We start from the raw sequence: 25,090 nt of genomic DNA on the forward strand, positions 1-25,090 counted from the left end.
AACATGTATAGTACTTTTTTGTTTTCTTTTATGGCCAAATAATAATCTGTTATATGAATATGCCACATATATGTGGACAAATGTCCATCAGATGATTTATTTCCATTTTTTTGACTATTATGAATAATGCTGTGAACATTCATGTACAAGTTTTTGTGTAGATGTGTGTTTCCATTGTTCTTGGATATATACCTAGGAATGGAATTGCTGGGTCATATGGTAACTCTAGGTTTAAGTTTTTAAAAAACTACCAAACTTTTCCAAAGTGGTTGCACTATTTTACATTCCCACCAGCAATGTGTGAGGGTTTTACTTTCTCCACATCCTTCCCAACACTTGTTATTTTCTCTTTTTGATTGTGTCCATCCTGGTGGGTATGAAGTAGTATCCTACTGTGGGTTTGACTTGCATTTCTCTAATGACAAATGATGGTGAGCAACTTTTCATGTGTTCATTGGCTATTTTAATATTTTATTTGAAGAAATATGTATTCAAATCCTTGGCCTGGCATGGTGGCTTTTGCCTGTAATCCCAGCACATTGAGAGGTTGAGGTGGGAGGATTTCTTGAGCCTAGGAGTTCAAGACCAGCTTGGGCAACATAGTGACACCCTATCTCTACAAAACAAATAAATAAATAAAAATAAATGAAATAAAAACAAAAAAATTAGCTGGGCTTGGTGGTGTGCCTCTGTAGTCCCAGCTAATCAGGAGGCAGAGGTGGGAGGATTCCTTGAGCCTGTGAGGTTGAGGTGGCACTGATCTGTGATCCTGCTACTGCACTCCAGCTTGGGTGACAGAGCAAGACCCTGTTTCAAAATAAAATAAGAATAAAATAAAGTAAAATAAATTAGAATTATGGTTTAGAGATGGTTCAATCACAGTTTTATAACCTTGTTTATCAAGAGTGAAAATTGGAAATTATTAAAAGTAGCTAAAAAGGTAACACATATCAGTGTTTAATGTTTCTGTAACTGTTGGTAAGGCTTATATCTAAATCTGATGCAGAATTCTTAATGGTATTGGAACAATCCTTTTCTCAGCCACGTAGTATTCACTGGTACTATAAGTCTGGAAGAGACTGGCTGTGGTCTTCAGCTGTAACTGTGATCAGCTGTGTGTGACTGTGCAATATCAGCAAGTGCACTTTGTATCTTTTCTAGAAGCATTTCCCTAGATAAACAATATGTAGCAGCCTCATGGTTTTATTGTAGCTTATATAAGCTAGTAGCCTATAAAGCAGCTGTAGATTCTTCACTGGATGAGGAGTCTATCAAAACATCAATGTCTTTTGCTGTTTGTGCAATCAGTGCTGTAAGAAGCTGAGCATACTCTTCTGTAGGGTTAGCTGGCTGGTCTTTGTTAATTGCTGTCTGAATATTATTAAAAGAGGCAGGAAGACCACATTGCTGCAACACATCAGTGGCATTACAAAACTGATCTGAAAGTGAGTTCATGGTGTCTTACAGCTGCATGAGCTGATCACCGTGTTCCTCTCGCTCTTTTCACTTTCTTGATGGTGCCCTTTGGACAAAGTTTTTAATTTTGATGTCCAGTTTGTCTTTTTTTGTTTTTGTTGTTTGTGCTTCAGTGTCATATCGAAGGAAACCATTACCTAACCCAAGGTCATGAAAATTACTTTTATGTTTTCTTCTAAGAGTTTTATGGTTTTGGCTTTGACATTTAGGTCTTTAATCCCCTTGGAGTTAATTTTATATGATGTGAAATAGGAGTCTAACTTCATTCTCTCGTATAAGGATAAACAGTTTTCTCAGCACTATTTGTTGTAAATGCTATTCTTTCTCTACTGAATAGCCTTTGCACCTTTGTCAAAAATCAATTCATCATTGATATAAGGGCTTATTTCTGGACTTCAGATCAATAGAACTGATCTGAGAAAAGCTAACTTGGATTTTGATACTAATTGTATCGAATGTGTGTCAATTTCAGGAGTATTGCTGTCTTAACAATATTACATTTTGTGGCTTATGGACATGGGGTGTCTTTCCATGTATTTAAATCTTCTTTATTTTTTTCCCAATAATGATTTGTAGTTTTCAGTATACAAATCTTAACACATCTTTTGTTAAATTTGTACCTAAGTATTTTTTTTCTTTTTTCTTTTTTTTTTAAAGATACAGGATCTTGCTCTTTTGCTCAAGCTAGAGTATAGTGGTGTTGATTTCAGCTCACTGTAGCCTTGAAATCCTGGGCTCAAACAGTCTTCCCACATCTGCCTCCTGAGTAGCTAGGACTATAAGCATGTGCTATTACACCTGGCTAATTTTTTTTTTCTCTTTGCAGAGACAAGGTCTTGCTATGTTGCCTAGGCTGGTCTTGAACTCCTGGCCTCAAGCAGTCCTACTACCTCAGCCTCCCAAGTTGCTGGGATTATAGGTGTGAGTCATCATGCCTGGCTCATGCTATTTTAAACATGCAGTTGTTTTCATAATTTCATTTTGGAAATGTTCATTGCTAGTATCAGAAATACAATCGATCTTTGAATATTGGTCTTGTATCCTGCAATTAGTTTTAATCTACTCAGTTCTTAAGACTTTTGTCAAATATCGTGTGTTCCAGGAAGTTTTTACACATCTTTTAGGACTGCATTAGGTAACCCTTCTTTATGTTGCCCTAAATCCTTCCCCATACCCTCATTATACAAGGTACCTCTATGCTGCTTTGTTGCTGTAAGTTTGTTTGTAGACCTCTCATCTAAACTCTTAGATTGGTTTTCAATACTGATGTTGCCAACAAATTCTCCACAAAGAATAGAGTTTTGGAAAAATAACACTAATGAAAAAATAGAGTTAGAATTGAAAAATGTATGAATTATCTCATTCTTTATTACTTATTTGTTCATTATCAAAAGATAAATTTTTGAGTTCTTTAAATGAGTTAGCTAAACTCACATGAATATCGAATGTTCTTATAAATAAGTCTCTCCCATTTCACAAATCCTCTGATGCTTTGCTTCTCTAAACATTTCCAGGAAAAGGTTTTTGCAGGAGATTGTAAATGTGTTTAGGGATGGAAAAGGTCGATAATGCTCCAGCACACTGGCAGTACCTTAGGAGCATGGAATTGTGTTTTATTTACTGGTAGCATAATCCCCAATTGTTAGTATGGTCCTTGATAACATGATAGGTATCAATAAATTAATTATTGAATTTATGTTTCTACCTGCAAATCTTGAAGATAGTTTGTTCAAAAATAACACATTTATTGAGCACCTACTAAGTGCCAGTCACTAGTCTAATCTCTGTTTTGTATAGTGATTAGAACTTTCATGGAGCTTAGCTTCTAGTAAGTAGGGAGAACTCAATATTTCCAGATAAAATTTGCAATTAAAAGTAATTGCAACAGCTCAACTACTTTTGCACCAGCCTAAACATTTACTGACAAAAGCTATTGTTTTTACTGTTTTTCCTATACCAATGACTCAAAATAAATATTTTGGAACCTTCTTTGACTGCTGTTTACTGTCCTAATGACCAATTGGTCTACTTATAATTTTTCCTTTTTCTTAAGTATCTATATAAATTCTCACTCATTTTTCTTATCTGTTATGATCTGTCATCAGGGTTAGAGAACACAGACCTGTTAACTAGATTATAAATTCGACAACAGCAGCTATGATGTGTATATGCTTTAGTATTGTGTTTGGCATATACTATGTATTCATTAAGTATTTATTGAATGAATAAAGAATGTCACTTTGATCTTAAAAACATCATGGATACCTATGTTCGACAAGATAAAATTTCAAATCCCCTAGTATACAACACTCTTAATAGTCTGATCAATTTACCTTTCCAACCACATCTGCATTGTTCCCCCTTTCCCACCTTAACACATGCAAGCCTCCTTGAAGTTTCTTGAAAATACTGTAATAGGATGTTAATGGAGATGGAATATTAACTTATCAACTGGGAGTGTAGAATAAGGCTGCCTTCCTTTTTTTTACTTTTGTTGTGGATACTGTGACAACAAATAGTGAAAACCTAATTGACACACATAGATTTCTTATATATGGCATATATATTTGTCATATGTATGTTTGTGTATATATATATGTACCTACTATATGTGTATATATGCATTTCTATTCTTTTTGTGATTTATAGACAAAAGATGTTATATTAGTACTTTTTGTTTTGAGTAAAAAAACTCACCTTAAACTAGCATAAGGGAAGAAAAATAAATGTATTTGTTCATATGACTGGAAAGTCCAACAGATAACTGGATTCAAAGCCTCAGAGAATATCTTTAGGATTCTTTCCATTGGTCTCTTGGTTCTGTTTCCTTTTTTTTTTTTTTTTAATACTATAAGTTCTAGGGTGCATGTGCATAACGTGCAGGTTTGTTACATATGTATACTTGTGCCATGTTTGTGTGCTGCACCCATCAACTCATCAGCACCCATCAACTCGTCATTTACATCAGGTATAACTCCCAATGCAATCCCTCTCCCCTCCCCCCTCCCCGTGATAGGCCCTGGTGTGTGATGTTCCCCTTCCCGAGTCCAAGTGATCTCATTGTTCAGTTCCCACCTATGAGTGAGAACATGTGGTGTTTGGTTTTCTGTTCTTGCGATAGTTTGCTGAGAATGATGGTTTCCAGCTGCATCCATGTCCCTACAAAGGACATGAACTCATCCTTTTTTATGGCTGCATAATATTCCATGGTGTATATGTGCCACATTTTCTTAATCCAATCTGTCACTGATGGACATTTGGGTTGATTCCAAGTCTTTGCTATTGTGAATAGTGCTGCAGTAAACATACGTGTGCATGTGCCTTTATAGCAGCATGATTTATAATCCTTTGGGTATATACCCAGTAATGGGATGGCTGGGTCATATGGTACTTCTAGTTCTAGATCCTTGAGGAATCGCCATACTGTTTTCCATAATGGTTGAACTAGTTTACAATCCCACCAACAGTGTAAAAGTGTTCCTGTTTCTCCACATCCTCTCCAGCACCTGTTGTTTCCTGACTTTGAATGATTGCCATTCTAACTGGTGTGAGATGGTATCTCATTGTGGTTTTGATTTGCATTTCTCTGGTGGCCAGTGATGATGAGCATTTTTTCATGTGTCTGTTGGCTGTATGAATGTCTTCTTTTGAGAACTTCTTTTGAGAACTGTCTGTTCATATCCTTTGCCCACTTTTTGATAGGGTTGTTTGTTTTTTTCTTGTAAATTTGTTTGAGTTCTTTGTAGGTTCTGGATATTAGCCCTTTGTCAGATGAGTAGATTGCAAAAATTTTCTCCCATTCTGTAGGTTTCCTGTTCACTCTGACGGTAGTTTCTTTTGCTGTGCAGAAGCTCTTTAGTTTAATTAGATCCCATTTGTCAATTTTGGCTTTTGTTGCTGTTGCTTTTGGTGTTTTAGACATGAAGTCTTTGCCCATGCCTATATCGTGAATGGTACTACCTAGGTTTTCCTCTAGGATTTTTATGGTATTAGGTCTAACATTTAAGTCTCTAATCCATCTTGAATTAATTTTCGTATAAGGAGTAAGGAAAGGATCCAGTTTCAGCTTTCTACTTATGGCTAGCCAGTTTTCCCAGCACCATTTATTAAATAGGGAATCCTTTCCCCATTTCTTGTTTCTCTCAGGTTTGTCAAAGATCAGATGGCTGTAGATGTGTGGTATTATTTCTGAGGACTCTGTTCAGTTCCATTGGTCTATATCTCTGTTTTGGTACCAGTACCATGCTGTTTTGCTACTGTAGCCTTGTAGTATAGTTTGAGTCAGGGTAGCGTGATGCCTCCAGCTTTGTTCTTTGACTGTATCGTCTCGGTATGCCCTTTTGGTTCCATATGAACTTTGTTGTTTTTCCAATTCTGTGAAGAAACTCATTGGTAGCTTGATGGGATGGCATTGAATCTATAAATTACCTGCAAGCAGTATGGCCATTTTCACGATATTGATTCTTCCTATCCATGAGCATGGTATGTTCTTCCATTTGTTTGTGTCCTCTTTTATTTCACTGAGCAGTGGTTTGTAGCGCTCTCCTTGAAGAGGTCCTTTACATCCCTGTAAGTTGGATTCCTAGGCATTTTATTCTCTTTTGAAGCACCAGGAATGAAGTTCATTCCTGATTTGGCTCTGTTTGTCTGTTACTGGTGTATAAGAATGCTTGTGATTTTTGCACATTAATTTTGTAACCTAGACTTTTGCTGAAGTTAAGCTTATCAGCTAAGGAGATTTTGGGCTGAGGCAATGGGTTTTCTAAATATACAATCATGTCATCTGCAAAAAGGGACAATTTGACTTCTTCTTTTCCTAACTGAATACCCTTTATTTTTTTCTCTTGCCTGATTGCCCTAGCCAGAACTTCCACCACTATGTTGAATAGGAGTGATGAGAGAGGGCATCCCTGTCTTGTGCCAGTTTTCAAAGGGAATGTTTCCAGTTTTTGCCCATTCAGTATGATATTGGCTGTGGGTTTGTCATAAATAGCTCTTATGATTTTGAGATACGTTCCATCAATACCGAATTTATTGAGAGTTTGTAACATGAAGGGCTGTTGAATTTTGTCAAAGGCCTTTTCTGCATCTATTGAGATAATCATGTGGTTTTTGTCTTTGGTTCTGTTTATATGCTGGATTACGTTTATTGATTTGCGTATGTTGAACCAGCCTTGCATCCCAGGGATGGAGCCAAGTTGATCATGGTGGATAAGCTTTTTGATGTGCTGCTGGATCCGGTTTGCCAGTATTTTACTGAGGATTTTTGCATCGATGTTCATCAGGGATATTGGTCTAAAATTCTCTTTTTCTGTTGTGTCTCTGCCAGGCTTTGGTATCAGGATGATGCTGGCCTCATAAAATGAGTTAGGGAGGATTCCCTCTTTTTCTATTGATTGGAATAGTTTCAGAAGGAATGGTACCAACTCCTCCTTGTACCTCTGGTAGAATTCAGCTGTGAATCCATCTGGTCCTGGACTTTTTTTGGTTGGTAGGCTATTAATTATTGCCTCAATTTCAGAGCCTGCTATTGGTCTATTCAGGGATTCAGCTTCTTCCTGGTTTAGTCTTGGAAGAGTGTAAGTGTCCAGGAAATTATCCATTTCTTATAGATTTTCTAATTTATTCGCGTAGAGGTGTTTATAGTATTCTCTGATGCTAGCTTGTATTTCTGTGGGGTCGGTGGTGATATCCCCTTTATCATTTTTAATTGCGTCTATTTGATTCTTCTCTCTTTTCTTTATTAGTCTTGCTAGCGGTCTATCCGTTTTGTTGATCTTTTCCAAAAACCAACTCCTGGATTCATTGATTTTTTGGAGGGTTTTTTGTGTCTCTATCTCCTTCAGTTCTGCTCTGATCTTAGTTATTTCTTGCCTTCTGCTAGCTTTTGAATATGTTTGCTCTTGCTTCTCTAGTTGTTTTAATTGTGATGTTAGAGTGTCAATTTTAGATCTTTCCAGCTTTCTCTTGTGGGCATTTAGTTCTATAAATTTCCCTCTACACACTGCTTTAAATGTGTCCCAGAGATTCTGGTATGTTGTATCATTGTTCTCATTGGTTTCAAAGAACATCTTTATTTCTGCCTTCATTTCGTTGTGTACGCACTAGTCATTCAGGAGCAGGTTATTCAGTTTCCATGTAGTTGAGCGGTTTTGATTGAGTTTCTTAGTCCTGAGTTCTAGTTTGATTGCACTGTGGTCTGAGAGACAGTTTGTTATGATTTCTGTTCTTGTACATTTGCTGAGGAGTGCTTTACTTCCAATTACGTGGTCAATTTTGGAATAAGTGTGATGTGGTGCTGAGAAGAATGTATATTCTGTTGATTTGGGGTGGAGAGTTCTGTAGAGTCTGTTAGGTCTGCTTGCTGCAGAGATGAGTTCAATTCCTGGATATCCATGTTAACTTTCTGTCTCGTTGATCTGTCTGATGTTGACAGTGGAGTGTTGAAGTCTCCCCATTATTATTGTATGGGAATCTAAGTCTCTTTGTAAGTCTCTAAGGACTTGCTTATGAATCTGGGTGCTCCTGCATTGGGTGCATATATATTTAGGATAGTTAGCTCTTCCTGCTGAATTGATCCCTTGACCATTATGTAATGGCTCTCTTTGTCTCTTCTTTTGATCTTTGATGGTTTAAAAGTCTGTTTTATCAGAGACTAGTATTGTAACCCCGGGCTTTTTGTTCTCCATTTGCTTGGTAGATCTTCCTCCATCCCTTTATTTTGAGCCTATGTATGTCTCTCTGTGACAGAGAGATGGGTCTCCCTGAATACAGCAGACTGATGGGTTTTGACTCTTATCCAGTTTGCCACTCTGTGTCTTTTTAATTGGAGCATTTAGTCCATTTACATTTATGCCAATATTATGTGTGAACTTGATCCTGCCATTATAATATTAACTGGTTATTTTGCTCAAGTTAGTTGATGCAGTTTCTTCCTGTTCCCACATGTTCTTTACATTTTGGCATGTTTTTGCAATGGCTACCAGTTGTTCCTTTTCCCCATGTTTAGTGCTTCCTTCAGGATTCTTGTAAGGCAGGCCTGGTGGTGACAAAATCTCAAGCATTTGCTTATCTGTAAAGGATTTTATTTCTCCTTCATTTATGAAACTTAGTTTATTGATATGAAATTTGGCTTAAAATTTTTTCTTTAAGAATGTTGGAATATTATTCCCACTCTCTTCTGGTTTGGTGCTTCGCCCGAGATCTGCTGTTAGTCTGATGGCTTCCCTTTGTGGGTAACCCGACCTTTCTCTGGCTGCCCTAAGATTTCCTTCATTTCAACTTTGGTGGAATCTGGCAATTATGTGTCTTTTGAGTTGTTTCCTGGCGGAGTATCTTTGTGGCTTCCTGCATTTCCTGACGGAATGGCCTCTGCCTGTGGTTGTAGTTCTCCTGATGATATCCTGAAGAATGTTTTTCCAACTTGGTTCCATTTTCCCTCACTTTAGCAACCTTAATCAGACTTTAGATTTTATCTTTTATATATAACCCATACTCTTGCAGGCTTGTTCATTTTTCTTCTATTTTCTTTAGATTTCTTTTCTTCTACTATCTTATTTGACCTCAATCACTGATACCTTCTCCGCGCTGATCTGAAGCCGAGCATTGAAGTTTGTGACGTGAGCCACGATTTCTCGTGGTCATGAGCTTTTCATCTCTGTCCGCCTTTTCGCGTTCTCTGGTGAATTAATTATTCTATATCACTTGTACTTCTTTTTCTTCGCTTTTAGTTTCTTTTGGCGCTTGGGTACGTGAATCTCCTTTAGCTCTGAGAAGTTTGATGGACTGAAGCCTTCTTTCTCTCATCCTCGCCAAAGTCATTCTCCGGGTCCAGCTTTTGATCCGTTGTTACGGCGAGCTGCTTTCCTTTGAGGGGAGATGCCCATTTTGAATTTCCAGCTTTTCTGCCCTGCTTTTTCCCCATCTTTGTGTTTTTATCTGCCTCTGGTCTTTGATGATGGTGACGTACTGATGGGGTTTTGGTGTGGGTGTCCTTCCTGGTTGTTAGTTTTCTTTCTAACAGTCAGGACCCTCAGCTGTAGGTCTGTTGGAGATTGCTTGAGGTCCACTCCAGACCCTGTTTGCCTGGGTGTCAGCAGCAGAGGCTGCAGAAGATAGAATACTGCTGAACAGCGAGTGTACCTGTCTGATTCTTGCTTTGGAAGCTTCCTCTCAGGGGTGTACTCCACCCTGTGAGGTGTGGGGTGTCCGTCTGCCCCTAGTGGAGGATGTCTCCCAGTTAGGCTACTCAGGGGTCAGAGACCCACTTGATCAGGCAGTCTGTCCGTTCTCAGATCTCAGCTTCCGTGTTGGGAGATCCACTGCTCTCTTCAAAGCTGTCAGACAGAGTTGCTTGCGTCTGCAGAGGTTTCTGCTGCTTTTTGTTTTTTTTGTTGTTGTTTTTGTTTAGCTGTGCCCTGTCCCCAGAGGTGGAGTCTACAGAGACTGGCAGGCCTCCTTGAGCTGCTGTGAGCTCCACCTAGTTCGATCTTCCCAGGGCTTTGTTTACCTACTTAAGCCTCAGCAATGGAGGGTGCCCCTCCCCCAGCCTCGCTGCTGCTTTGTGGTTAGATCGCAGACTGCTATGCTAGCAATGAGGAAGGCTCCGTGTGCATGGGACCCTTCCGGCCAGGTGTGGGATATAATCTCCTGGTGTGCCCGTTTGTTTAAAGCGCAGTATTGGGGTGGGAGTTACCCGATTTTCCAGGTGTTGTGTGTCTCTGTTTCCCTGGCTAGGAAAAGGGATTCCCTTACCCCTTGTGCTTCCCAGGTGAGGCGATGCCTCGCCGTGCTTCAGCTCTCGCTGGTCGGGCTGCAGCAGCTGACCAGCACCGATCGGCCGGCACTCCCCAGTGAGATGAACCCAGTACCTCAGTTGATAATGCAGAAATCACCTGTCTTCTGGGTTGCTCGCGCTGGGAGCTGGAGACTGGAGCTGTTCCTATTCGGCCATCTTGCTCCGCCCCTCCATTCTGTTTCCTTTTGTTTGCTTCAAAAATTTTCTTCTATCTGCTCTGCCACTGGGAAAGACACACTGCTTCCATATTTAGGCTGCATTATCCAGATTTAATAGTTCCATTACATATTTATAATGCAAATAAGAAAAGCAACAGCAACAATAATAGTAATAGTGTGTCCAGAATTGGTTCCTTCCAGTGGGTTCTTGGTCTTGCTGATTTCAAGAATAAAGCCGCGGAACCTCGCGGTGAGTGTTACAGTTCTTAAAGATGGTGTGTCTGGAGTTTGTTCCTTTTGATGCTCAGATGTGTCCAGAGTTTCTTCCTTCTGGTGGGTTCGTGGTCTTGCTTGACTTCAGGAGTGAAGCTGCAGACCTTCTTGGCGAGTGTTACAGCTCGTAAAAGGTGGTGTGAATCCAAAGAGTGAGCAGCAACAAGATTTATTGCCAAGAGCGAAAGTACAAAGCTTCCACAGCATGGAAGGTGACCGGAGCAGGTTGCCACTGCTGGCTCGGGTGGCCAGTTTTTATTCCCTTATTTGGCCCCGCCCACGACCTGCTGATTGGTCCATTTTACAGAGCACTGATTGGTACATTTTACAGAGTGCTGATTAGTCCATTTTTACAGAATGCTGACTGGTGTATTTACAAACCTTTAGCTAGACACTAGACACAGAGCACTGATTGGTGCATTTTTACAGAGTGCTGATTGGTGCGTTTACAAACTTTTAGCTAGACACAGAGCACTGATTGGTGCATTTTTTTTTTTTTTTTTAATATGGACCGCTTCACGAATTTGCGTGTCATCCTTGTGCAGGAGCCATGCTATTCTTCTCCATATCGTTCCAATTTTAGTATATGTGCTGCCATAGCGAGCGTGGTGCGTTTTTACAGAGTGCTGATTGATGTGTTTACAAACCTTTAGCTAGACACAGAACACTGGTGTGTTTTTACAGAGTGCTGATTGGTGTGTTTACAAATCTTTAGCTAGACACAGAGCACTGATTGGTGTGTTTACAATCCTTTAGCTAGACAGAAAAGTTCTCCAAGTCCCCACCCATTCCAGAAGCCCAGACATAATGGTATTGATAACTAATATTAAAATGTATTTAATGCTTTTTATATGCTAATTACCATGCCAACACTTTATGTATGCTATACTGTATTTTATCTTCATAATAGCTCTTTGAGGAAGGTATTGTTAGTAGCTACATTTCAAAGATGAGGAAATTAAGATACAAACCAATTAAGTTACTTGTTTGATTATTTAACTAGTTAGTGATAGAGCCAAGAATTAAAATCCAGGCAGACTCTGTGCTTGCCACTATGCTATACTGTCTGCTTAGGGAAGAACTCTTATTATCTCTGCTTTGTCTGTCACATGCCCTTCTCAGACCAGTCACTCTATGCAAGGAAATGATGTACCATGTTTACTCAGAGCTGGGTCATGTGCCTAGGCCCATAGCTAGTCTTACTAGAACCATATGGCATGGAGGAGAGTGTTTCCCTAAAGAAAGTAATCTTGGGTATATTTTAAAAAACTCCATGTGTCCACAAAATAAACATTTTGTTGACCATGATGCTTAACAACAGAGAGTTCTGTATTAATCATTGAAAGCTCAGTGGCATCTGTCAGAGGCTAACAGTATTGTCAGTTTTGATTACAGACTCATTAAATGAGTTGTGTTTCTTTTAGGTGGGATCATTTGCTGGTAGTACATTGTTGGAGTCATTAAATAATGCAAATCTTAAACTAATTAACTTTTGAAAACACATCACTTCGGGAAGTTTCAAAATGGTTTAAAGCTATCTATATTTTAAAGGAAATTTGATTTATAATAACCTTAAAAAGTCTTAAATGGAAAAAAAGAAAAATGAAGCAGATAAAATAATGACAAAATATACTTTTCAAAATATTATTTAGACTACTTTAAAAAATATAGTGAATCCAGATAAGATCACGCTTGTTAAAGCATAATGACTAGCATAATTTTAGTGATTAAGATAGAGTTTGTCTTTTGCCTTTATTTTTCTTTTTGATTTTAGATTCAGGGTATACATGTGGAGGTTTGTTACATGGATATATTGTGTAATGCTGAGGTTTGGGCTTTTGAACCCATCACTCAAATATTGAACATAGTACGCAATAGGTCGTTATTCATTCATTACCCCTTTCTTCCCTTCCTGGCTTTGGAGTCCCAGTGTCTATTGTTTCCATCTTTACGTCTGTATGTACCCATTGTTTAGTTCCCACTTATAAAGGAGAACATGTGGTATTTAATTTTCTGTTTCTGTGTTAATTCAGTTAGGCTAATGGCTTTCAGCTGCATCTGTGTTGCCACAGAAGACATGATTTCATCCTTTTTTATGGCTCTGTAGTATTCCATGTTTATCTATCTATCTATCTATCTATCTATCTATCTATCTATCTATCATTTCCTTTATTCAGTCCACTGTTGATGGGCACCTGGGTTGATTCCATGACTTTGCTGTTGTGTATAGTGCTGCTATAAACATACAAGTGCAGGTGTCTTTTTGGTAGAATGACTTCTTTCCTTTTGGTAGACACCCAGTAATGAGGTTGCTGGGTTGAATAGTTCTATTTTTAGCTCTTTGAGAAATCTCCAAACTGCTTTCCACAGGGGCTGAACTAATTGACATTCACACTAACAGTGTGTAAGTATTTCCTTTTCTCTGCAGCATTGCCAATATCGTTTTTTTTTTTTTTTTTCTTCCACTTTTTAATGGCCATTGTGACTGGTGTGAGATGGTATCTCATTGTGGTTTTATTTGCATTTCTCCGATGATTAGTGATGTTGAACATTTTTTCATATGTTTGTTGGCCACTTGTATGTCTTCTTTTGAGAAGTATCTGTTTATGCTCTTTGCCAACTTTTTAATGGGGTCATTTATTTTTTATTTGTCAACTTAAGTTCCTTATAGATTTTGGATATTAGTACTTGGATACATAGTTTGCAAATATTTTCTTCCATACTGTAGTTTGTCTGTTTACTCTGTCGATAGCTTCTTTTGCTGTACAGAAGCTCTTGAATTCAATTAGGTCCCAGTTGTCAATTTTTGTTTATGCTTCATTTGCTTTTGAGGTTGTAGTCATAAATTCTTCCCCTAGGCCAATGTTCAAATGAGTATTTCCTAGGTTTTCTTCTAGGATTTTTATGGTTTGAGGCCTTACCCTTAAATTTAAGTCTTCAATCCATTTTTTTTCCTCCCAGACAGAGTCTCACTCTGTTGCCCAGGCTTGATGCGGTGATGTGATCCTGGCTCAGGTCCTCCGCCTCTCAGGTTCAAGTGATTCTCATGCCTCAGCCTCCCAAGTAGCTGGGACTACAGGTGCACGCCACCACGCTTAGCTAATTTATACATATATATATGTACATATATATATTTTTTTCAGTAGAGACGAGGTTTCACTATGTTGGCCAGGCTGGTCTTGAACTCCTGACTTCAAGTGATCCACCTGTGTCAGCCTCCAAAAGTGCTGGGGTTATAGGTGCAAGCTACCGCAGCCAGCCTTGTCTTTAATCCATCTTGAGTTAACTGTTGAATAAGGTACAGTTAGGGGTCCAGTTTCATTATTCTGCATATTGCTAGCCAGTTTGTCCATTACCATTTATTTAATAGGGTATCCTTTCTCCATTGTTTATTTTTGTTGACTGTCTAAGATCATTTGGTTGCAGGTGTGCTGCTTTGTTTCTGGGTTCTCTATTCTGTTATGTTGGTCCCTGTGTCTATTTTTGTACCAGTACCATATCGTTTTGGTTATTATAATCCTGTAGTACAGTTTGAAGTTGGGTAATGTGATACCTCCAGCTTTGTTCTTTTCACTTATAATTCTTTGGCTATTTAGGCTCTTTTTTGGATCCATATGAATTTTAGATTTTTTTTTTAATTCTGTGAAAAATGGTGTTAGTAATTTGATAGGAATTGCATTTGATCTGTAGATTGCTTTGGGCAATCTGGACATTTTAATGATATAGACTCTTCTGATCCATGAGTATGGAATGTTTTTCCATTTGTTTGTATCCTCTGTGATTTCTTTCATCAGTGTCTTTTAGTTCTCCTTATAGAGATCTTTTACCTACTTGGTTTGATGTATTCCTAGGTATGGGCAAAAACAAAGGGTTTTAGATAATTAATTGTATTATTTTCACTGGCATGTCAGTATTGTATTTATTTGTTTCAGGTGTTTGCATCTTAAATGTTCCCAATTAGCCATTGACTTCAGCAAGCAATATATATATATTTTTTCCTGTCTAAAAGTGTTTCATCTGGCCAGTGTATGTATGCTTCATTCTTTCGCAAGTTGAACTGTTTACTTATATTGTAATCTGCTTAGAACGACCCAAGAGATAACACTTACTGGATGCTATTCAAATAAAAACTGGATATCATATTTGCCCTAGGTTCCCCCACTTTAATACATAAAAAGATATTTGGACAAACCATAATAATTCTGGTATGGAGTGCTTTTGCCATTCTTTTTTATAACAATGAATCTTCAGACAGTTCTCTCCAATACCAGTCTTTGTGTAGTTTCCACTAAGCTTTGGTATATAAAAGCAAGCATCTCACAGACTGATATTGTTCATAGCCTTGTCCTGAACTCCTTGCTTTAGTTTATTATGGTTGACTTGCTCTTATTTTTAGAGATTAATTTCTCTGTTTATTTCTTCACTTTATTCCTCTGATATGGAACTATACCAAGAATGTCATTCGCTGTCTATAATGTTTGGATTCACTGCAATTCCATTCTGTCTTTCTAAGCTGTCTTTGGTTACCCTTCATAGATATGCTTCTTGGTCTTCCCTGGTTCTTGGGACTCCCTCCATTGTTTCAGTGTTACACGAGTGGTACTGGCTGGTAGACATTTTCATGAGCTTTAGTAATTATAACTGGTGGGTTAAAGGAAAGCCCTCGGGAAGAGAAATACATTGTTTATCTTAGAACATTCTTTGATTTAAATGTTTACTTAGTGTACACCAAATGTGTACTTAATGCTTAGGATCTGCCGAAGATACAAAGGAGATAGAAGATATTTCTAGCCCTTGCTGTGAAGTAACTTTAAATCTAGACTTTTAGCCATATTACATTGAATGCCTATGATAGCAATCACAATATCAGCATTGTAGCTCTTAAAAATTTTTACATGGAAGGATTCTTGGTAGAGTCACAAGAATGTGTCCCTTTTTACTATCAAAAGGTCCTAATTTATCTGGCAATGGACTCATATCCAGAATATATAAAACTCACAGAAATCAATAAGAGAACATATTACTCAATTAAAAAATGGGAAAGACACTTATGAGATTACTAGATAAAAGAACTTATATAAATGGCCAATGAGCATGTGGAAAGTGCTCAACTTCATTAGTCGCAATGGGAATACAGAATAAAACCACAATGAAACACTACTGTGTACCCACTAGAGTGGCTTAAAAAAGAGACAATACTAGGTGTTGTAAGGTTATGAAACAATTGCTACTCTGATACATTGTTTTTAGCAGTTTAAACTAAATTTAGCCATTTTGGAAAATGGGCAGTATCTACCAAAGCTGAACCTATGATATCATATGACCCAGAAATTTCATTCCTAGGTATATACTCAGCGGAAATGAATACATGTACTCACCAAAAGAAAAGTCAAGAATGTTCACTGCAACATTGTTTATAATGTTCCTATATTAGTTTCCCATTGCTACTGTAACAAATTACCACAAATACTGGTTTCAAAGGTGGTGAAGTGAAGCTGGCTACACTCCCCCCACCACAGGAAATATATATTTATATAATATGTTTATGTTTTGTATATAATTTATATATAAACAGACACACACACATATATATATATACACACACACACACACACATAAAGCACTGAGATTATCACCAATAATATCCCAGAACTCAAATATGCAGAAGAGACAGTTCCTGAGACTACGGAGAATTGAAAAAACTCTGAACAGATTAAGAGAATTGGACTTCCATGACGCTTCTCCCCACAATCTGCCTGGCACCAAATATGCAGAAAGTTTCCCCAAAACTACAGTTTCTACACTGGAAAAAGTGAGATCAAGGTGGATAACTAGTTTTCCTTTTAACTTGAGTTTCCTAGCAGGAGACTGTCCCTGCCTCAACCCAGGGAAAACATCAGGAGTACCTGAAGGAAAAATTATCCTTGAGAACAACCAGACACAAAACTGGGAGGGCAGGACCACTATCCTCAGCATGGAAACCCTGCTATGTAGGTCAGCCAAAGGAGATGCCATGCTGTAGGAGGTTTGTTCCACAGGTCCCCTGGGCATGAATCCCTAGCCAGCCTTCCCACACTGTAAGGCTATCCCCTTTGGTACTCATCTGGGATGGGTGGCACTCTGAATGTTTACTACAACCAAGGCAAACTTAGGTTTAATGCACCAGCTAGTGCCAAAAAGGACGCAGCAACATGGCAGAAAAAACAAAACAATCATAAGAAACAAAATCAACATGTAAATTACAAAGCATCTGTAAGCAAACATATCCAGTAAAAACCACAATAAGCCAGATATGTAAGACTGTAATAAATAACTAATCCTTGAATGCAAAGACGTAAATGTACATTCACAAGAAACAACAGCAGACGGAACCATGATCTCCTCAAATGGAGAAAGAATGAAACCAGTGGCTGACCCTAACGAGACAGCCATGTGTGAACTCTCTAAGAATTCAAAATACCAGTTTTAAGGAAACTAAATGATCGCCAAGATAACATATAAAAACAAAAAAAGAGCCCATAGAGCCAAGACAATCCTAAGTAAAAAGAACAAAGCTGGAGACATCATGCTACCTGACTTCAAACTATACTACAAGGCTACAGTAACCAAAATAGCATGGTACTGGTACCAAAACAGATACACAGACCAATGGAACAGAACAGAGGCCTCAGAAATAACACATCTACAACCATCTGATCTTTGATAACCCGAACAAAAACAAGCAAATGGGGAAAGAATTACCTGTTTAATCAATGGTATTGGGAAAACTGACTAGCCATATGCAGGAAACTAAAACTGGACCCCTTCCTTACACCTTATACAAAAATTAACTTAAGATGGATTAAAGACTTAAACGTAAGACCTAAAACCATAAAAACCCTAGAAGAAAACCCAGACAATAGCATTCATGGGCAAAGACTTCATGACTAAAACACCAAAAGCAATGGCAACAAAAGCCAAAATTGACAAATGGGATCTTATTAAACTAAAGCACTTCTGCACAGCAAAAGGAACTATCATCAGAGTGAACAGGCAACCTACAGAATGGGAGAAAATTTTTACCATCTATCCATCTGACAAAGGGCTAATATCCAGAATCTACAAGGAACTTAAACAAATTTGCAAGAGAAAACAAACGACCGCACCAAAAAGTGGGCAAAGGATATGAACAGACACTTCTTAAAAGAAGACATCTATGCAGCCAACAGACACATGAAAAAATACTCATCATCACTGGTCATCAGAGAAGTGCAAATCAGAACCACAATGAGACACTATTTCAACCTAACACTCATAAGTGGGAGTTGAACAGTGAGAACACATGGACACAGGGAGGGGAACATCACACACTGGGGCCTATCAGGGGGTGGGGGGCTAGGGGAGGGATAGCATTAGGAAAAATATCTATTGTAGTTGACGGGTTGATGGGTGCAGCAAACCATCATGGCGTGTGTGTACCTATGTAACAAAGCTGCACAGTCTGCACATGTATCCCAGAACTTAAAGTATAATTTAAAAAAAATTAAAGTATTAATACAGTTACTGTGTGATCTATCCATTTCATTTCTTGGTATTTACCCAATATGAGTGAAAATAAATATTTACAAAAATGAAAAAACAATTCAGAAATCATCAAAGAAATTTGACAAAGAAATTAAAATACTTTTTAAAAGCCAGACAGAAACCTTGGACCTGAGAAATACATTTCCTGATCTGACAGACTCATTAGAGCCTCTCAGTAGCAGAATGGATGAAGCAGAGGAAAGAATTAGTGAGTTCAAAGACAAGGTTTTTGAAAATACTGAAATATGAAATACTGAAAATAGAAGAGGAATAAGAAAAAATTTAAAAGGAATGAAGATCATCTACAAGATGTAAGAAATTACCTTAAAGGAGCAAATCTAAGATTTATTGATGTTCCAGAGGGAATTGAGCAAGAATAAGGAGTGGAAAGATTATTTAAAGAAATAATAACAGAAAACTTTCCTAACCTTGGAAAAGAAATAAATATCCATGTGCAGGAAGGTCAAAGAGAACACCAAACAGATTAGAGTCGAATAAGAGTACCCCAAGGAATATAATCAAATTCTCAAAGGTCAAGGACAAAGAGAGAATTCTAAAATCAGCAGGAGAAAAGAAGCAGCTAACATATCGGCCAGGCATTGTGGTTCATGCCTTTAATCCCAGCACTGTGGGAGGCTGAGGCAGGTGGATCATTTGAGGTCAGGAGTTCAAGACCAGACTGCCCAACATGGTGAAACCTCATCTTTACTAAAAATACAAAAATTAGCCGAGTGGAACTGGTGTGCACCTGTAATCCCAGCTACTTGGAGGACTGAGGCAGGAGAATCATTTGAGCCTGGGAGTTGGAGGTTGCAGTGAGCCAAGATCACACCACTGCACTCCAGCCTGGGTGACAGAGTGAGCCCCTGTCAAAAAAAAAAAAAAAAAAAAAAAAACACATAAAGGAGCTCCATTGTTTCTGGCAACAGACTTTTCAGTGGAAATCATACATTTCAGGAGGGGAGTGAAGCAACATTTTCAAAGTGCTGAAGAAAAAAATCTGCTGTTTTAAGAATACCATGGCTGGGCACAGTGGCTTACACCTGTAATCCCAGCATTTTAGGAGGCCAAGGCTGGCATATCATCTGAGGTCAGGAGTTTGTGACCAGCCCTGGCCAACATGGTGAAACCCCATCTCTACTAAAAATACAAAAAAAAATTAGCTGGCCATGGTGGCACACACCTGTAATCCCAGCTACTCAGGAAGCTGAGGCAGGAGAATCGCCCAAACTGGAAGGTGGAAGTTGCACTGATCTGAGGTTGCACCACTGCACTCCAACCTGGACAACAGAGCAAGACTCCATCTCAAAAAAAAAAAAAAAAAAAAAGATATTTAGCAAACACTATCCATCAGACATGAAGGAGAAAGTCTTTCCCAGATACACAAAAGCTGGGAGAATTCACCACCACGAATATGGGAAGAAATACTTAAAGGGAGCCAGTTACAATGGCATGTGCCTGTAATCCCAGCTACTTGGGAGAAAGAAGTGGGAGAATTGGTTGAGACTGGGAGTTAAGGACCAGGGCAGCATAGCGATACTTTCTTTCTCTCTTTCTCTCTCTGTCTGTCTCTCTGTCTGTCTGTCTCTCTCTCTCTCTCTCTGTCACACACACACACACACATACACGAAATGCCAAAGGGAGTTATTCAATCTGAAAGGAAAAAATACATGCAAAAAGAAAACATCTGAAGGTGTAAAACCTACTGGTAAAATTAAGTACAAGGACAAACCCAGAAAATAGTGTAATTACAGTGTGCAATCCATTCATAACTTTAGTATGAAGCCCAAAAGACAAATCTAACAATAATAATAGTTACACCTACCTTTTAAGAGAAAGTCTATATATGTATATTGAGACAACATAAAGTCAAAATGTGAGAGGATCGATTTAAAGTGTTGATTTTTTTTTTTCTGTTTTCTTTGTGATGTAAGGTAAGTTTTCACTTCTTTAAAATAACTTCTTAACCTATAAGATGTTTTTTATAAGCTTCATGGTTACCACAATGCCAAATCTTACAATAGATTCACTAAAAATAAAAAGTAATGAATTAAAATATAATACCAGAAGCATTGCTTAACCACTGTATTAGTCTGTTCTCACACTGCTATAAAGAACTACCTAAGACTGGGTAATTTATGAATAAAGACTCACAGTTCTGCAGGCTATGCAGGAAGCATGGTTGGGAAGCCTCAGGAAACTTACAATCATGGTGGGAGGGCAAAGAGGAAGCAAGTATTTCTTCACATGGTGGCAGGAGAGAGACAGAGTGAAGGAGAATGTACATTTTTTTTTTTTTCTATTTCATTTTTATTTATTTATTTTTTTTAAAATTTATTTATTATTATTATACTTTAAGTTGTAGAGAATTTTATGCATAGCGATGCAGGTTTGTACATGTATGTATACTTGTGCCATGTTGGTGTGCTGCCCATCAATCGTCATTTACATCAGGTGCCAACTCTGATACAATCCCTCCCCCGCCCCGCCATGATAGGCCCCAGTGTGATGTTTCTACCTTCCCGAGGTCAAGAGTGATCCTCGTTGTTCTGGCAGTTCCACCTATGAGTGAGAACGTACGGTGTTTGGTTTTCTGTTCTTGTGATAGTTGCTGAGATGATGGTTTCCAGCTGCATCCATGTCCCTACAAGGTTACAAACTCATCCTTTTTATGGCTGCATAGTATTCCATGGTGTATATGTGCCACATTTTCTTAATCAATCTGTCACTGGTAAGACATTTGGGTTGATTCAAGTCTTGCTCTTGTGAATAGTGCTGCAATAAGCTTATACGTGTGCATGTGTCTTTATACCAGCATGAATTTATACTTCTTTTAGGTATATACCCAGTAATATAGGATGGCTGGGTCATATGGTACATCTAGTTCTAGATCTTGAGGAGTCGCCATACTGTTTTTCCATAATGGTTGAACTGGTTTGAATCCACACCAACAGTGTAAAAGTGTTCCTATTTCTCCACATCCTCTCCAGCACCTGTTGTTTCCTGACTTTTTAATGATCCGCCATTCTAATAACTGATTGTGGGATGAGTATCTCATTATGGTTTTTGATTTGCATTTCTCTCTCCTGATAGCCAGTGATGATGAGCATTTTTCATGTGTCTGTTGGCTGTATGAATGTCTTCTTTTTAAAGGAACTTCTTTTAGGAACTGTCTGTTCATATCCTTTGCTTACTTTTGATAGGGTTGTTTTGTTTTTTTTTCTTGTAAAGTTGTTTGGGTTCTTTGTAGGTTCTGGATGTTAGCCCTTTGTCAGATTGAGTAGATTGCAAAAATTTTCTCCCATTCTGCTTAGGTTTCCTGTTCACTCTGTGGTAGTTTCTTTTGCTGTGCAGAAGCTCTTTAGTTTAATTAGATCCCATTTTATCAATTTTGGCTTTTGTTGCTTTATTGCTTTTTGGTGTTTTTAGACAGCAAGTCTTTGCCCATGCCACCTATATAAGTGAGATGGTACACCTAGGTTTTCCCTCTAGGATTTTTATGAGTAGTAGGTCTAACATTTTAAGTCCTCTAATCCATCTTAGATTGAATTTTAAGTATAAGGGTAAGGAAAGGATCAGTTTCAGCTTTCTACTTATGGCTAGCCAGTTTCCCAGCACCATTTTATTAAATAGAGATCTTTCCCACATTTCTTATTTCTCTCAGGTTTTACATCCAAGATCAGATGGCTGTAGATGTGGTAGGTATTATTTCACAGGGACTCTATTGTTCAGTTCCATTGGTATATCTCTGTTTTGGGTACCAGTACCATGCTGTTTTTAGTTACTATCTAGCCTTGTAGTATAGTTTGCAGAGTCAGGTGATGGCGTGATGCCTCCAGCACATTCTAACGACTTAGGTTGTCTTGGAGATGCAGGGCTCTTTTTTTGGTTCCATATATGAACTTTAAGCAGTTTTTCCAATTCTGTGAAGCTCATTTGGTAGCTTGATGGGGATGGCGTGAATCTATAGATTACCTTGGGCGGTATGTAAGCCCATTTTTCGATATTGATTCTTCTATCCATGAGCATGGTATGTTCTTCCATTTGTTTGTGTCCTCTTTTTATTTCACTGAGCGGTGGTTTGTAGTTCTCCTTGAAGGTCCTTTACATCCCTTATTAAGTTGGATTCCCTGGAGTATTTTTATTCTCTTTGGAAGCAATTGTGAATGGAAGTTCATTTGTTGTTCCTGGTTGGCTCTCTGTTTGTCTGTTACTGGTGTATGGAATGCTTGTGATTTTTTGCACATTAATTTATCCACAAGGACTTTTGCTGAGAGTTGCTTATCAGCTTAAAGGAGTTTGGGCTGAGACAGTAGGGGTTTCTAAATATGCAATCATGTCATCTGCAAGAGGACAGATTTGGCTTCTTCTTTTCCTAACTGGAATACCCTTTATTTTTTTCTCTTGCCTGATTACTTCTAATGGGAACTTCCACCACTATGTTGAATGGGAGTGGTGAGAGAACATCCTATCTTATTGCCAGTTTTCAAGGGAATTTTTCCAGTTTTTGCCCATTCAATTATGATATTGGCTGTGGGTTTTGTCATAAATAGCTCTGTGTATTTTGAGGAGGTACGTTCCATCAATACCAGATTTATTGAGCGTTTTTAGCATGAAGGGCTGTTGAATTTTTGTCAAAGCCTTTTCTGCATCTATTAGGATAATCATGTGGTTCTTGTCTTTGGTTCTGTTTATATGCTGGATTATGTTTATTGATTTGCGAATGTTGAAGCAGCCTTGCATCAGGGATGAAGCCCATGATCATGGTGGATAAGCTTTTTGATGTGTTGCTGATCCGGTTTGCCAGTATTTTTATTGGGATTTTTGCATCGATGTTCATCAGGGATATTGGTCACAAGAATTCTCTTTTTGTTGTGTCTCTGCCAGGCTTTGGTATCAGGATGATGTTGGCCTCATAAAATGGAGTTAGGAGGATTCCCTCTTTTTCTAATGATTGGAATAGTTTCCAGGAAGGGAATGGTACCAACTCCTCCTTGTACCTCTGGTGGAATTCAGCTGTGAATCCATCTGGTCCTGGACTTTTCTTTGGTTGAGTAGGCTATTAGTGTGCCTCAGTCACCAGGGCCTATTGGTCTATTCAGGGATTCAACTTCTTCCTGGTTTAGTCTTGGAGAGTGTAAATTATCCCAGGAAATTATCCATTTCTTCCTAGATTTTCCAGTTTATTTGCGTAGGAGTGTTTATAGTATTCTCTGATGGTGAATTTGTATTTTCTGTGGGGTCGGTGGTGATATCCCCTTTATCATTTTTTAATTCGTCGATTTGATTCTTCTCTCTTTTCTTCTTTAGTATTAGTCTTGCCTTTAGTGGTCTGTATCAATTTTGTTGAAGTCTTTTCCAAAAAACCAACTCCTGGATTCAGTGATTTTTTGGAGGGTTTTGTGTCTCCTATCTCCTTCAGTTCTGCTCTGATCTTAGTTATTTCTTGCCTTCTGCTAGCTTTGAGATGTGCATGTAAGCCTCTGGATTCTTTTTAATAATTCAGTGTTAGGTATCAATTTTAGATCTTTCCTGCTTTCTCTTGTGGGCATTTAAGGTGCTATAAATTTCCCTCTACACTGCTTTAAATGTGTCCCAGAGATTCTGGTATGTTTGTATCTTGTTCTCATTGGTTTCAAAGAACATCTTTATTTCTGCCTTCATTTAGGTGATGTACCCCGTAGTCATTTCAAGAACCCAGGTTGTTCAGTTTCCACATGTAGTTGGTGGTTTGATTGAGTTTCTTAGTCCTGAGTTTCTAGTTTGAGTTGCACTGTGGTCTGAGAGACAGAGTTTATTTATAATTTCTGTTCTTGTACATTTTGCTGAGGGGTGCTTTACTTTGAATTACGTGGTCAATTTTGGAGTAAATTTTGATGTGGTGCTGGAAAAGAATGTATATTCTGTTGATTTGGGGTGGAGAGTTCTATAGATGTCTATTAGGTCTGCTTGCTGCAGAGATGAGTTCAATTCCTGGATATCCTTGTTAGCTTTTCTGTCTCGTTAGTCTGTCTAGTAATTTGACAGTGGAGTGTTGAAGTCTCCATTATTATTGTATGAGTCCTAGAAGTCTCTTTGTAAGTCTCTGGGACTTGCTTTATGAATCCTGGGTGCTCCTGTGTGCAGGTGCATATATATTTAGGATAGTTAGCTCTTCCTGTTGGGTCAGTCCCTTGACCATTATGTAATGGCCTTCTTTGTCTCTTTGATCTTTGATGGTTTTAAAGTCTGTTTTATCAGAGACTAGTGTACAACCCCAGCTTTTTTTGTTCTCCATTTTGTAGTAAATCTTCCTCCATCCCTTTATTTTGAGCCTATGTATATCTCTGTGTGTAGAGATGGGTCTCTAGATACAACAGACCCCAGTGGAGTCTTGACTCTTTATCAGTTTGCCACTCCTGTGTCTTTGAATTGGAGCATTTTAGTCCATTTACATTTCAAAGGTTAATATTGTTATGTGTGAACTTGATCCCACTGCCATTATGATGTGCTGGTTATTTGCTTGTTAGTTGATGCAGTTTCTTCCTGGCCTCGATGGTCTTTACATTTTGGCATGTTTTGGAAGTAGAAGCTGGTACTGGATTTGTTCCTTTTCCATGTTTGGGTAGCTTCCTTCAGGGTCTCTTGTAAAGGCAAGGCCTGGTGGAGGTGACAAAATCCTCTAAGCATTTGCTTATCTATGTAAAGGATTTTATTTCTCCTTCACTTATATGAAACTTAGTTTGGCTGGATGTAAAGGATTCTGGGTTTTAAAATTCTTTCTTTAAGAATGTTGAATATTGGCCCCGACTCTCTTCTGGCTTGTAGAGTTTCTGCCGGGAGA

General features: G+C 38.3%; 1 protein-coding gene, 1 non-coding gene and 1 pseudogene across 2 annotated transcripts in view; 1 reads left to right on the forward strand and 2 right to left on the reverse strand.

The window, feature by feature from the left end:
- Nucleotides 1-25,090, forward strand: part of LOC116268679 (regulating synaptic membrane exocytosis protein 2-like) — a 132,238-nt gene that overhangs the window by 56,773 nt on the left and 50,375 nt on the right. The window lies entirely within an intron of this gene.
- LOC103887024 overlaps nt 1,280-25,090 on the reverse strand; it is a 48,627-nt pseudogene continuing 24,816 nt past the window's right edge.
- On the reverse strand, nt 11,205-11,307 carry LOC116268686. The gene has a single exon (XR_004175859.1). It is a non-coding gene; the product is annotated as a U6 spliceosomal RNA (small nuclear RNA).

The sequence above is a fragment of the Papio anubis genome, chromosome 8 (assembly GCF_008728515.1).
Source record: "Papio anubis isolate 15944 chromosome 8, Panubis1.0, whole genome shotgun sequence".
Classification (NCBI taxonomy): Eukaryota; Metazoa; Chordata; class Mammalia; order Primates; family Cercopithecidae; genus Papio; species Papio anubis.